Source organism: Drosophila kikkawai, chromosome 3L (assembly GCF_030179895.1).
Source record: "Drosophila kikkawai strain 14028-0561.14 chromosome 3L, DkikHiC1v2, whole genome shotgun sequence".
Lineage (NCBI taxonomy): Eukaryota > Metazoa > Arthropoda > Insecta > Diptera > Drosophilidae > Drosophila > Drosophila kikkawai.
Genome location: NC_091730.1, coordinates 10797186 through 10812104, shown reverse-complemented (window position 1 = coordinate 10812104; position 14919 = coordinate 10797186). Strand labels below are relative to the sequence as shown.

Here is a 14919-nt window from a genome sequence, read left to right as displayed (position 1 = left end):
TATTATAATCAAAGATAAACCATTAAAGCTTTCAGAGACAATAAAGATCAAGTTCAGGCTTTAAATATTAACGTTGGATTCCGACTTTAAAAATTTTACTTATTTTTTATAGAGAAAAAATCTATTAGGTCAAATTCAATTACCAAGATACTTTAGTATATTATATATGCAAAAATATATGAATTTAGGAGCTAATAAAGCACCTAATGAAGATCTGGACTTACCAAATAACTCTATATAATATTTAACAAATTGAAAGGGGTATACCCAGTTACATTTCTGTTTAAAAAAAATGTATAGACAAACTTTCAAGCTTCGTATTAGCCTTATATCACCACCAGCAGTCCTTCAAAAGTGCCTTCCATTGCATTTCTCATGTCTACATTATGGTTTTGTTAATTCGCTTTGGTGCTGGTGTTGGAGTTGGTGTCGTTGCCAGGACAACAGCTTGGGACTACGCTCTCCGGACCCAACCAACTCCACTCCGCATTCTGTCGAGCTTTGTTTCAGACCATTTTGAATGACGGCTTGGTAGGTGGCTCTGGGTGGGCGAAGGCATTACGCAGGTGTTGCCATTGTTTCGGGGCGGTTTTTAGCGCATTTTGATTTCCATTCACTCCGGCGAGTCGAGCTATGTCGCCTAGCACTTGGGCTTCATTTTAATTAACAACGAACTAATGACAAATGCAAACAGAGGCAGTAGCAGCAGCAGCTACCTTCTAACACTCTAATTTAATTTGACTCTAATGACCTAAGCTCTTACCAAAGAAAACACGAGAGGTAGCGACAGGTCTGAGTTGTAGATGGACCAGAGAAAGGCAGGAAGAAATGGGGTACTTGCTGCCTTTTCGCCAATTCTCAGTCTACAATTGCAAGTTGAAAACAATGGCGCACATTTTTGCAGCTTCTGCTTCTGCCTGCTCTCCACAGCCCCAACTTGACGAGCTGAGGGAGTGATGAAGGGACAGGTGGAGAGACGGACAGATGGATGGATGGACTGCAACTGTTCCATTTACTTGGACTCGCTCTCTGCTTTCCTGTTGTTACCTCCGCTCCCGCACTTTATGTACTTGGCTGTGCCCATTGTCTTTCGCCCTGTCTCCATCTCCCTTTCCCTACCTGTCCCTCTCTCTCTGTCTCTCTCTCTCCCATTCTTCGCTAGTCAGCCATTGTAATTATACACTGCACTCTCCTGAATGCCTAAAATGGCCGTAATCGCTATGGAAAGGGGTTTGTTATTCGAGAGGATATTTTAGTAGAAAGGGATAATTAAATAGGGTGTAAGATTAGGTGTTGGAAACCTTTTATTTATCGGTTGAATATAGAAAACAATATCCCTAAATAATATTTTAAGATCTTTATAATTAAAGTGTTATTATTTTGTATTTTTTAAATAGCTCCAAGAAGGCTGTTAAATCTAAAATATTTATCCAACAACTCACAGTCAATCCTAGAGTATTTTATATTTTTCTAAGCTATACCTCTGCCCTTGTGCTTTATAAAGGATCCCCATGTTTCTCCGACCATTCTTTTTCCCGTTTTCCCCCTTACCTCACCCGGTCTACCCACTTTTTTCGCAGTGCATTTTAGCCTTTGTATGTTTCTGTTTTCTGTTTGTCTATCTGGGCATTGTGTGTTTGTCATATTTATCATGGCAGTTGCTTTGCATTTGCCATGGTATTCTCTGCACTTGCAAAATAAATGTTAATGAGTAGTTAGACAAAAAGCGCTGACAATGCACTGACTGTAAGTTAGATAGAGAATAATGTAATGATGAGCAGGCCGATGAGGGGGGATTTGCCTCGTCTTGGGGCAGAAAGAAACTCGACAATCGCAGCGAAAAAATATTTCAATGAAGCTCTAATGCCCAAATCGCTATTGTTGCCGCCGGATAGGTTGCCCAGGTGGATAAGAGAGAGGGCTTCCACACACTCCTCCCACTTCAACTCCAACTCCAAGTCCGACTCCTGACGAGCTCCTGTCGCTTTGAATGGAAATTTTTCTAAAGACCCGGGACAACAATGGGGGGCCAGAGAAGCCGCCGCCGCCGCTGTCGTCGTCGTTGCCATGTAAATTTTTGCACTTTTTGTCGCTCATTAATGTTAATCAAAAAGCAGAGGGCTCGAGGAAAATCATTCAAATTTTCGGTTGTGTTTAGCAACCGCTTGGGACTTCTGAAGGAAGGTATTCTATTCTCTCCCCTTTGCCGATGCGGCTTCCCCCTCCCCTCGGATAAACATCAGATACAATTTCATAGGCCACAAGGCAAACAGATTTGGCTCGGAACGATCGAAGCATCGAAATCGGTATTGATCCATCGACAACCGAACAATTGTCGCAAACAAATGAGATTGCAATCGTTGGGCCTGAGTGCGCTTAATCCTTGCGAATCCTTCCAGAGACAGAGCCCAGATTTGCAGCAAATCGATAAGCGGAAAGAAGGGAAAATAATATAAATCGTACGGAAACTGACAAAACCAAATGCAGTTATGACACACCGATTGATAGGCCAGATAGTAGATAACCAGAAACCGAAACTCGTATGGCTTCGGGGTTGCGTCCTTGGAACGGGACATGTGTGCCAAAGGTGGAGAATTTCCTTGGAAGACCACAAAAGGGAATCTGTGCCCATCGATGCTTCCAGAAATAATCAGTGGCAACTGGGAAAAAGGATGGAAAAGATGTAACTACGTCTTTGGTTCTTAAACTCTAGTGAAATTCAATATTCACAGAAAAATGTTTGTCTAAAAATAAAATATTAAATAAAATGCAATTCATTCTATCATAATAATAATAACTGCGAATATTTTCTCAATATTTTTAGTACATTATATCGAAAATGGTGAATTAGCGATTAAATAGGTTTTAGAAGCCAACAAACGTCAGTGGAAAAATTCCTAACTTAAAATCTAAAAGGATTTTTTTAGAATTTAGGTTAATGTTGTACGTCGGTATTGAAATCAATATTTATTTTTCAAAACTTGTATCTAAAACTGCATTATTTTTAACAAGGAAGTTTTGTAAGTTTCTCTCACCATCCCCATAAGAACCTTCCACAATAAACCCAGACAGCCTGTCGCGCTTACCAATTGATTAGTGGAGCTACCTTCAAACCTTTATTCAATCAAAATGCTAAATCATGGCCTTCGCAGGCTTACAAACAAAAAGAAAATACAGAATCCAGTTGGTCAATGTTCCAGACATGTGTATAAAAAACAAGAAAAATGGTAGTGGAATGGTCTTTGCTAATGGACAGGCCGTTGGTTGTCTGGGGCAGTAGCCTTGGTCAGGACAGACTGCCTGTCGATCGATCGCATTCAATGGAGACGATTACGCGGCAGTAAAAGGACACGATTACCTTTGAGCTTAGGCCTGGGAAAGATTCAAAGATATTTTGTAAACTGATATAAAATATGTAAAAATGAGTGGCATTTAAGAGATTAAAGAGAATTTTTCTAGAAACCAGAATTAATATTATATTTCAGTAGAGAGAATATATTATTTTTATTCCTGAATTTATGGGTTCATTCAACACAATCGCTTGTAAATTCAGAAATGTTATCCCCCTAAGAAACCTTTTGTAAATAAATTGACCTAAAATGTTTCTAATGGCAGCTGTCCCATAGCTCCCTTCTCATTCATTGTTTAGATAAGGAAAATTCGTGTCCTGTTCTTTATTTGGCTGCTCACCACTTGACCTTGCCCCGGCTGAAGATGGTCCTAATGCCAGGCGTCGGACGCACTTTGTTAGCGTTTTATTGGTGGCTCTTCTTGGACTGTCTTCCAGCTCCTGAGTATCTACATAGATGTGCATCTGTAGATAGCTGTTCCCCGTTTCCCCTTTCGGGGCGAAACGCATTATCCTGTCGGCCATTCGCAACGGTCGCTGCCGTTGGCCCCCGCCCGCTGGGCCATTGTCTTCCAGGCCTGAGAGCGGACAGCGGGCAGCGGGGTTAGAGACAATGACGAGAACAAAAAACACCTACGTGCCCGAATGAATCGAATGGCCAGAATGAGTCGAATGGCCTGAATGGCAGGACGCGGGCTGTTTTGCCGGTTGCCAAGACAATGGACATGCAGCAAATTGAAAATTCATTCATGTGAAACGAGGCAGGCAGGCATACGGGCGGCCAGCAAGGTGGAAGGAAGGCTGACCACGTCCCGACCCGGGTATTCTCGGGCATTAAAACACCTTAAAGCGGATTATAGGAATTTTGACACTTTTTCGGCGTATCCTTGGCCGAGAGTCGAGTGCGAGTGCGAAGACGTTGCGCCATTGAGAGATTCGTTCGGGATCCGAGAAGAACAGAGTCCGGCTGAAAAGAACAGAGGTGAGCTGGTATGGGTCTGTGGATTCCCTTGGGTCTGATGGTACCGCCGCCAGGTTGTCTGGATGATGCTCAATGAATTGTCGCCGCCGACTTGGACTCTCTCTCTCTCTCCTCATGAATGGAGGAAGAATGCCGGGCACAAAAGTCAATTACATGCATTCTCCGGACAGCCCCGGTCAGGTATTATATATTTTGTTAGATTTTTGTTATTTTGTGTCTTGTTGCGCTTTTCATCGGATTCTTTGAATTGCTATTCAGTTTTTTTCCTTTGAGTTTCCTTTACAATATGCAAGTTGAAGGGTTTCTTGGTTCAACCATAATATGATTTGTCTGTCACTTGGATTTTATCCTCTCGTCGGAGGCGTTAACTGGTTAGCTGAGTTAAATGTTGTTCTTTTTTTTTTGGTGTGATATTTCGCTGCAACCTGCTGAAGAGGGTTCTATCTGGAATTGGTTAAGAGAGATTGGGATTAAACGAATTAGGCATTAAGTGCCAATTGTATCCTTGACTGGCTTTGGGAAAACGTCTGAATGGTGAAGAAGTATAGAAAAATAAAAACATATAACTAATCTATTTTTCTTCATGGTGAATTTTATTTTCTTTTATTTATTTGAGGATGTCACAAGTTTCAGTGTGAGTTTGTTTCTTTTATGGAAAGAGTAAAGATTTAGTGAGAATTCGCATTATCTTCTAGAAACTCGATTTAGATATGTAGAATTTCATTTTAAAAATATTTAAAAATATGGTGGTTACTTAATGTCACCTCTTCAAGGATACAATGGTATTTCAACCCTTTAAAATATATAAATAGGAAATTTATAAATATAAAGAGGTCAATTCAATCTCATAAATAATATATATACAGGTACAGGAAAGCCCAAAGCTCTTCCTGCAATAAAAATATTAAGATGTAACGGTCATGTTTATTATTTAATTATTTTTCTTGAAATAAACAAAGCTTATGGTAAACTGGACAGATCTATAGCCTTCTTCGAGAACCCCTTTCCGATTGCGCAAACTGAAACTTAGTTAACATTTCAATCCTCAGTGTTGGACTACTCACAATGACTAGTCAGCAATTAGCGTGCCCCATTGTGATCCGTACCCACCGGGCAGCTGCCAGGCAAAAGCCACTCCAGAGACCGCGACCAAGATCGAGATCAGGATTGCTAGAGCGAGGATCTAGCCCAGGGGAAGGGGCAGGGGCAGCACAGCAGGGCAAGATCAAGTCAAGTAAATTAGCGCGCCCTCGGCCCTGGTCACGGATCCTTTTGATGATCACGATGATGATGAATTCGCTCTCGAAGAGTTACGCATCGTTTTGTGTCAAGAGTGTGTCGGCTTGATTGCTTCTGACAGCGCGCGAACCTTTAGAAGGACTTCAGAAGGACAAGATTCTTTCAGAGGAGGCTGACTCACCCCCCGGGAGCAGCGGAATCAGCAGCTGCGGATCGCGATCATCTCGATCCCGAGATCTGGATGATCATCTCGCCGCCGCCGATTGCCGCCGAATGATGAACTGCCCAGGGCGACATAAGTGTAGCAATAGCAAGTCTTTGTTTATTTGTTTGCGGAGGGTCATCGTCACTGCATCCATATGCAAATCAAGGCGGCTATGCTGATGAGCCTAGATTGTTCCCAGTTCCCGGGCGAAAGTGACCGTGAAGAGCGCGAACCCGAAAAAAAGGGCTCTGATTGAATACGAATTAAAGTTGCAACGGCTTTTTAAGTTCTGTTTCTGGTTTCCCGATTCCAGTTATTGTTTCCCTCCGAACAAGTGTGCGATGGCCAACGGAGATTGTTACATTTTCGGACAAGATTTGGCAATTATAAGGCCACAAAGGCCAAAAACTTTTAAACGGGGCCATGGCGAAATTTAATGACCAAACTTTGTCATTATGAACACGCGGCCAAATAAAAAAAGCAAAGTTACAAAGAGAACAGAAGCCATCATTTAACCCTTTACCAACCCCAACTGACTACAATCGAATTTACTACAACCCAAAATATATTTCTTTCTACATCCAGCAACCTCAGGAGGCGTGTCCGGCAGCCCATTAAAAATTTGCCAATTTTTAAATTTCACAAATTTTATTTTTTGGATTTCACTGGCAACGCCCAGCGATTGACAAATGTCAGGTATCGGGAAAAATCTTTTAATGGCTTCATTAAACGGGCAACTCACTCCCCTCCGGCGCTGTCACCCCATCCCATCCCCGCCCTCTTTTTAGATGTAACCCCTTCTCTGATACGATTTGCATTTGGTTTATAACAAACATCGATTAATGGCCGTTACAAATGTTTTCCATTTGTCTGCGTGTGTGTCGCATTTTGCTCGCTTCTCTGCCCCTGCACCCCCCTTCCCACTACTATATAATATTCATTTTTGCAAATTTTTCATTGCTGGAAAATTTGCGTATCGATTTTGCCAACCCTTGGCATAATTTATGCCAATTTATGATACGCATCTCTGAAAAAAATAGAATCAAAATAGCTAGCCTTTTATGAAATGGAATTGAAATTGAATATGAAATGAAGGCGACTTGTGCCAAAGGACAAAAATAACATACCCTGGTTTTTATTTGCGACATATGCCTAATGGTTTTTTTTGTTGCTAAATTACCGTAAAAAGAAAGCAGTCACAATTGATGACATGGGGTTTAAGATTAAGTTAAATGGAGCTTTGAAAGTTAATGAACTTTATAATGGGGTTTAAATCTTACAAGATTTTTATTTACGATCATTTTTTTAAATATTTAAATTTTGCTTTATAATTTAATTATGTTTTATAATTGGTTTAAAGCAAATTTAAATTTAATTCCCTTAAAATTGGTTATTAAATTTATATAATTTCTCATGTTCTTGCCAAGCAATTAAAACAAATCTTAGGCAGACACGAGTTCTACTAGTAAAATATATACTTATTATTTTGGCAAATAGGTGCGAATTCATAAAGATGTGTCAAACTATCACTTAGGACAAAATATTTTAAGCATACTAGGCTGTACTCATAACTTGTAAATATAACAAATCTAAACTAAAAACCCCTCGTGCTCCTTCAATTTGTCTCGTAAACAAACAAGTTTCCCAGGAACTTCCTTACCCATTACACCATATCTACTTTGATCACAGCCTCAGCTGATTCTGACCAGTTTCCATGGCTCATCCTAGCTTCACGCATCCCAACTTCACGCATCCCAACTTCATTAAGGCTATGCCTGGCCTTGCTCTTGATGTTCGTTGTCAACTGCTGAACCCATGAATTTAATTTAATTTAATTTAAACTTTGGCCCCGTGCCTGTCAATCGGCTGACCCTTGTCTTTGTCTTATACCTGACCTCGGTCGTCGGGATCTTGCCCTTGTAAGTCGGGAGGCAACCCCTTTTGTCACCTTAACCATTTGATGAACTCCTCTCGCACTTCCGGCCAGCCTCCAGAAGGTCCTGCATCCTGCAACCCTCTCCGCATCCCATTTGGATGAGGAATCTGCCCAGACTTGATCCCAAACCGCTCTGCTGCCTTGTCAGTTTTGATTAGTTGAACCACTTCAAGACGCGCCAGTGTCCCGTGTGGGAATCCTGGTGGGCACTCCTACACAGAAAAAATTCTGGTGGGTTAAATGAACAATTTCTTTTGGTTGAATAACAGTGAAGCTACTGTCAATGTATTTTGTTGTTGGATTTGGTGACTGCACGACAGTTTATATGACAGTCAATTACAGTCACCCTTACGTACGAGATTCTGTGTGTTTTTTGTTGTTGGCTTTGCGAACTGTCGTGACTGTCAGCTGCAGTCAAAATACTGTAGGTTTTACGTAAAAAGTTTTATGTGTTTCTTTATCTTCTTTGGTATCGTGTATGTATTTTTGCATTCCCAAGGTAAGTAACATTAACATTTTATAAGTTTATTAAATATTTTATGAAAATCCATAACTTTTTCTGCCCACTAAAATACTTTCTGGTATAATTCTGGTATATATTTCTAAACTTCTAGTATATTGCAAACGTTTCTTGAAAAAACGATTTCGGGCACACTTAAAAAGCGGCGTCGGTTTCGAGAAGTTGTGCAGCGAAAAGTGAAGTGAAAAAGTTAAAAGTAAAAGTTATGAGTGATATTGACCTTCCTTCTTCTGGAGGAGTGGGATTTCAGAGACTTATTGCCCACATTTCTCGGTAAGTTCCCAAACAATCATTTAAAGATCCGCAATTGGCGAATGTACATATGTATGTATATGTATTTATGCATACATATACATATATGTATGTATGTACATATGCAAGTACACGTACGCCGCTGATCGCAAGAAGTAACGCTTTTAAAAGTAAAGTTAGTGTACAGATTAAAATATATACATATGTACATATATGCATATATGTAAAATCTTATATTTGGCACTGATCTTTGATTGCCTCTCTTTATTTTACAATTTAAATAGCGATCAGCGGACATGTACATGCATGCAAATGTATTTTTTGGCTTCTTGTTGACTTGCGATGGCAACCATCTCAGGCGAGTGCGAGCAAGATAGCTGGCACTGACATCCAAAAACCGTTTGTTTTATATCTTATTATGATATACATATATAATTAAATCTTTTATACTTTTCTATTTTGTTTTCAGGTGAGAGTATACACATGTAACTATAAAACATAACTATGTAAATGGAATCAACAAAATGTAAGTAAAATATTTGGCCGTTTTCTATTAATTTTAATAAACAAATTTACTTAAATCAATTTTTATTTCAGAAAAGCTATAGTCGAGACAAAAGTACCAGTTCGGATGTGAAATATGGACTAATATATATTTGTGAGTATTGATAATCATCGTTTGACTTAATATTTATTTATTAATAAATTTACAATTTTAATATTTAATTTATTTATTCATCATATAGGAAATATATATATATAAGTCCATAATATTATTAATTAAGACCCTCTGTAAATATTTTTAAAGAATAAGTAATTAAAAAAATATTATTAATTAAGACCCTCTGTAAATATTTTTAAAGAATAAGTAATTAAAAAAATACTATTAAAATTTTAAAATAATTTTTGGTTTTATTTTGGTGGTAATATGAACTGCAATTACTGTAGTCGGGGGTAGTCTACAGTAAAATAGTAAAATAGTGTATTTCACAATTTTCGTGGTTTGGCGCTTTTTAACCGCAAAATCGTGGTTCCATTTACTGTAGAGCAGTACATGTTACGTAACGCGTTACGTCGTTATACTGCAGCGTACAGTTCATGGAACCCAAGATTTTGGTTGTTACCTTTTAACCCACGAAATGGTTAGATTTACCCACGATAATTTTTTCTGTGTACCTGGCCGTAACTCGAGTGTTGATCGTTCTGCGATAACGCGATCGCTGCAATCTTTTGCAATTTTCGTTACCCATTGTCTGCCTCTCGGGGTCCGAAGTTTGTTTGGCTGCTTTTCATAATTTTCACATGACCAAAACAGCTTAAGATCAAGTTAGCCATCTAAGCTGACAGCTGGCAGTCCCCTCCTGCGATGGTTGGCAATAAAAAAAATAAACAAAATCGTGTACGAAGTAAAAAATTAAGCGAGAACGCTAATCCCTTCATATGGCAAGCTCTGAGTGTCGTGTCCTATCCATTTCCATTTCTATTCCCATTTTAATTTCATTTTCATTTGTCCGGGAGCTGGGTGTTGCCCTTGGCTGGATTGTTTGCTGAAAAGTTTTCCCAAAACATTGGCCAGATAATCTGCAGAACTCGTTCGCCATGCAAATGAAGACAATCCGAGATCCAGTTCCAAGTACACCTCTCTCTCCGCGGCTGATGATCAATAATAATCATAATGACAGTCTTAAGTGGGTTAGTCTTCCAGACAGAGAGAGAGAGACACACGTTATTTGCATTTGAAATTCAAGCAGTGGCAGTGGCAGCCTTTGATGGATAGCTCGGGGTCCTTACATCATCTTCGCCCAGAGCCATCAATCAGCTTAGCTCCGGAATAGGATAGCCACGGCTTCATTACGATTATGTGCATATTTAAATGGCAATTTTTATGCCAAGATTGTCAGGCCGTAATCCCTCCCAAACCTCAAACTTTCCTTTGTCCTCGTGGTTTTCTTGGGCCCATTGTGGTTCCTTTCTTTGCCTGAATCTGTCATTAATTCCTTTATAATTTGCGCCTGACTGACCAACTGAAAGAGCTCCACCTACACTCCAACTCCAGAGTCGCCCTGACAACAAACGGAGAAAAATATGAAAGAAAAATCTGCCACAAAGGGACGGGCCACAGAGAAAAGGCAACTCAAGTGCACATGAGTATTTGTCCAGTTTCTTTTTATTATTTTTTGTGTGATGGCCAATTTTTTGTTGCTTTCCTGAGCCATCAAAGCAGAAGCCAAGATGTTGCGGGTGTCCAGTCTGGCTGGGGATTCCTTGGAGGGTTCTCCAGATGCATCACTCCACCCAAGCTCACCGAAAATCGGATTAGCCTTAAGCGATTTTGGCACTTGTCCTCAATTCAATTAGGCTGCGGAGCAGGAGGCGAGTTTGTGGGTGGCTGGGCTGGAAAAAGTACCTTCTCGTCCTTGGCCTGGGACCCTTTCCCTTCGATGCTGCCATTTGCCGCCACTAATTGGCCACACCTTGGAAAAGGAGACAGTTTTCCGTCCCTTCTCCGTTCTCAGCCTCATAAATTACAAGTTTGCCAATGTTCAAAAAAGTCAGGAAAAGAAAAAAGGAGGCGAGATGCGCCAGGAGTCAAAGGAAAATTTAGCGCATCCCATTGCGGTGCCTTCATAAATTTCCTTTCTTTTACCCTAATTTAATGATAATGACGCAGCTACCCCAAGTCAAGGCCCATAAAATTTCAACTTACAAGCTGAGAAAATGTGTTTTCCCTCGGTGGTGGTGGTGGCTGCTGCCCAGCCCAGTTTTTAGTTTCGAACAAGACAATAACCAGACTGGCTGACTGACCCAAAGGGCCCCGTTGACATCTTTGCTAAAAAAAAGGGATAAAAACTGTTGAGGAAAGTTGTAGCAATTTTATGGCGGCCTCAAAATGTTACAGGGAAGAAACAGCATAGCTAATTTTATGTCCTTGCAGAGGTTTCTAATTGGTTAAAGTAAGTTAAAAGGGAACTAGAATTTTGTATTTCTGCTGAAGTTAAAATCTAAGTATAATTCCAATAGCTGAATTTTCCTTAGGCTCTTTATATATTATTCAATTTCTATTCATTTTTCTTTGGTGAAAACTTGATTACGCAGTTGGAATTTCTACAATTGTTCCAATTGTTTTTCTCGTTAAAGATAACATAAACTTACACAGAAATGTAACAAAAGATATTTGCATTCTGAAGGCTTTTCTTTCCTTTTTTCTTTTTTGTTTTCCTTTATTCATTCACTTTCCTGTATCTGTCGGCTTAAAGGCGTGAAACCCATCAAAAAAAATCGTAAATATTTTGTTTGGTTTTTGTTTCTGGGCTTTGTCTTGTCTTCTTGGTCATATTTTCATATTCTATATAAGTAGCTGTGATTGATGCTTACGAACGTGCTGAAAGATGCAGCGCAAAAGTGATTTGTATCTGTAAGATGCGTTCCTTTTGCCCGTGGAAAGGGGGAAAGGGTTGAGTGGATTTGCCTTTGCTTGCTGCTGTGAATTAATAATTTCCATCTCTCACCTTGTTTTCTACACAAAATACCGACTGAAGCGGGGTGGAACACGTGGATTTACCAAAAAGGTGGCTGCAAATGGTTTTACAGAAAAAAAGCAGACTGGTTTTGATGGTTTAGAAATAAAATTGAAAAATAATTCCTTAGAAAATAAATGAAAAGAAAAGCGTGTGAAATATTGTATGTACACAATAATGCTAGTTAAAAAGAGTGTTCTTAATAATAATTTCAACTTATTTGAGAGTAATTTTAGAAATTGTACTTACAAAACTTTGAGTACCTGTTAATCTTAGCGCTTTAAGATAATTCTAAGAAATATTTCAAGAAAATATACAAAACACATATCAAAAGCTAGTAATAGTTCCCACATTTTCCCATATCCACAAGTTTTTCCTTAATTTTTAACAGATTTTCAAGCGACGATCGCTCTGATAAATGAGCTTACCGCTGCGAGAGTGACAATGACAATTGGCTTTTTCTCTCGATATTAAGTTGCTTATAATTAAAATTTCGTGGCCCAAACAAAGGCTCAGGAAAATGGACAGAAATGGAAGGAAAGAGTAGCGAAACGAATGCCACAAAGGGCGGCAGAGAAAGGCGAGACAAAACAGCGACAGCCAAGCAATCGAGTGACAAAAGCCCCCAAATCGGATTGCTGGCCAGGGCAGCCTATTCATGCCGTTCAATAACTAAACAACAAATATTTGTCATTTTGGCCGGTAATATGCCACCAAAGCCCTGCTTAGAAACGAGCCCCCAAAGAGCAGAGCATATATATCATCTCCGGAAAGCAACGGTCCGTAGAAGCGGTGCAACAACTTTTGATTTCGACTGATTCCCCAAAACGGTTCCGTTCTCTGTAGCGGTGTCTTCGATAAAAGATCCGCATTATCATCTATCGGGTCTTTTACTTTCGAGTAGTTTGATCAATTAAGAAATTGATAATGCAGGGGATTTTATAGTTCATAAAAGATCAAGGGATCTTGTAAATACCTAAAGTTGTTGATCAATTGAAGTTACTTTAAGATTGAAATAGATTAAGTTTGTAAGTTTTATGTTGCCTTAAAAGTTAGAGTTTTTTTTTTTTTAATATTTATTTAGTATTTCTCTCAAGAGTATCCCATCGTCATTACTTCCCATAAATCACAATTTCAGCTCGCATTTTATCTCCCCTTTGCGACTTCTTGAGGTTCGTTGTTGATTTTATTGAATTGTTTAATTATTAAGCAATATTTGATTGATTGCGAATTCCGTATCATTTGTTGTTATGTTTTTTTAAGCTTTCTCGTGCTGCTGCTGCCACTGTTCGTTGTTGTTTTGGTGTTCGTTGTTAATGTTGTTACAGTTGTTATAAATGGTTATATGTGTTTTTCTCTTTTTCTTCGCATATCTTTTGATCATTTTGTCGTTCGCTCTCATTATTGTTATTACTTTTCAATCACTATTTATTTTGTATATATGTTTTTTTTTTGGCAGTCATTATTGCAAACGCTTTTTGACCCAATTTCATGGCAACATTTGGCATTGAATGGCAACTTCCAAATACCTCAAGCATGGCTCGGTGAAAGAAATAAATGGCTGAGAAGCTGAAAGCGAGTTGGCTTGGCTCAAAGGGTTCTGTTCTGCATACAATATACATAGTAGACCCCGAACCACATCCACAGCCATAAATTTGCAGCCATGACAATGTTGCCAACTGGCAACTGCCTGGGCCCTGAATGAACTACCGATGGTCACCATATGAACTACAAACGGCCATTAAATGGCGGGGAACAAAGTGGAAAAGGGCGAGGAGTGCGGTGTGGGGGTACTGGGGGAAAAGCGGTTTAAATGGCAACGTGAAAAATCCAAACAATTTTTACACATTTTTTCTAGCCATTTTTCCGTTGAAGTTGTTGGTGCTGTATTGGCTGCGCATTTTTATTTTGTCGCACTTCGCGTGAGGAGCGAGCTGGGAATGCACAGTGGAGCCAAAGGTAAAGGAATGTATTTAAAATTATATTATAAAGAAAGAGACTCTTTAAATTATTTTTTCTTAATTAACAAACTAGTCTCTCAGTTTTTAAGCTATCTGAATGAAAAATTTCAGATATATTTCTCCCAAACATGGCTAGATTTTTGATTTTGATCAAGAAAATATAGGATTTTTAGGGTCGGAAAAGACTCTTTCATTGTTAGGCAAATTTAATAAATTAAACTGTCTTTAAAAAATATTTTTTACTAACTGATTAGCTAGTCATTGTTCTTTTAAAGCCTTAAATATGGTAAAGACATTTCAAATATATAGTAAATATATTATATTATAGCCCTAATATCCCACAAATAGTTATAGCTTTATTTACAGATGTATTCCCTATGCTAAGACCCACCGTAAACTCTGTGGCAGTCGTAATTCAGCCATTTCGCTTTCATTAGCTGCTCACCCAAATAATGGTCAGCATCCAGGCCGCCCGGATTTCTTCTGTTGTTGATGCTGCCGTTGTTGGTGTTGTTATTGCCGTCAGACATTATCCTTTTTGGCGCTGATAGGCGCAACATTTTTCGGTTTTTTGCATTGATAAAGTGTGCTATAGCTTGGGGTTAATGTCGTGCCAATGATTTAGCACCTTGTTACAGAGCCCCGAAAAGGAGTGCAAACCCAGGCCCAAGTGCGAACTAAAAGCCCAGTCTCCAAGCCGAACCCGATCCGATCCGATCCGATTCGACTCTTAATTGCACTGATCGTGTGGACAGGCTGGAGGAGCGGTGCCCTAAGCCCAGGAATCTGAAGGGGATGTGGAGGGTAGGCCACCTTGGGCGCGTGGCGAATGGGTTTTGTGTGGGTGCTCGCACTGATTTGTTGTGATAAATAAGTGGCAGCCTATAGTTCTACCAATAGATAAAAGTGTAGATATAGGAGGGGAGGGAGGGAAGATAGGGGGAGGTCTTTACGAGA

The 14919-nt window shown here is 39.5% G+C and overlaps 2 long non-coding RNA genes across 2 annotated transcripts; one reads left to right on the top strand and one right to left on the bottom strand.

Annotated features, from left to right (window-relative positions):
• The first annotated feature begins 8347 nt into the window (after window positions 1–8347).
• Window positions 8348–9358, top strand: LOC108083029 (uncharacterized). Its single transcript, XR_001771009.3, has 4 exons — window positions 8348–8504; window positions 8953–9009; window positions 9081–9141; window positions 9230–9358. It is a non-coding gene; the product is annotated as an uncharacterized lncRNA (long non-coding RNA).
• Window positions 9359–10627: 1269 nt separating this feature from the next.
• LOC138928353 (uncharacterized) lies at window positions 10628–11490 on the bottom strand. The gene is made up of 3 exons (XR_011444875.1): window positions 11381–11490; window positions 11191–11313; window positions 10628–11131 (listed from the first exon to the last, which is right to left on the bottom strand). It is a non-coding gene; the product is annotated as an uncharacterized lncRNA (long non-coding RNA).
• Between the last annotated feature and the right edge of the window lie 3429 nt (window positions 11491–14919).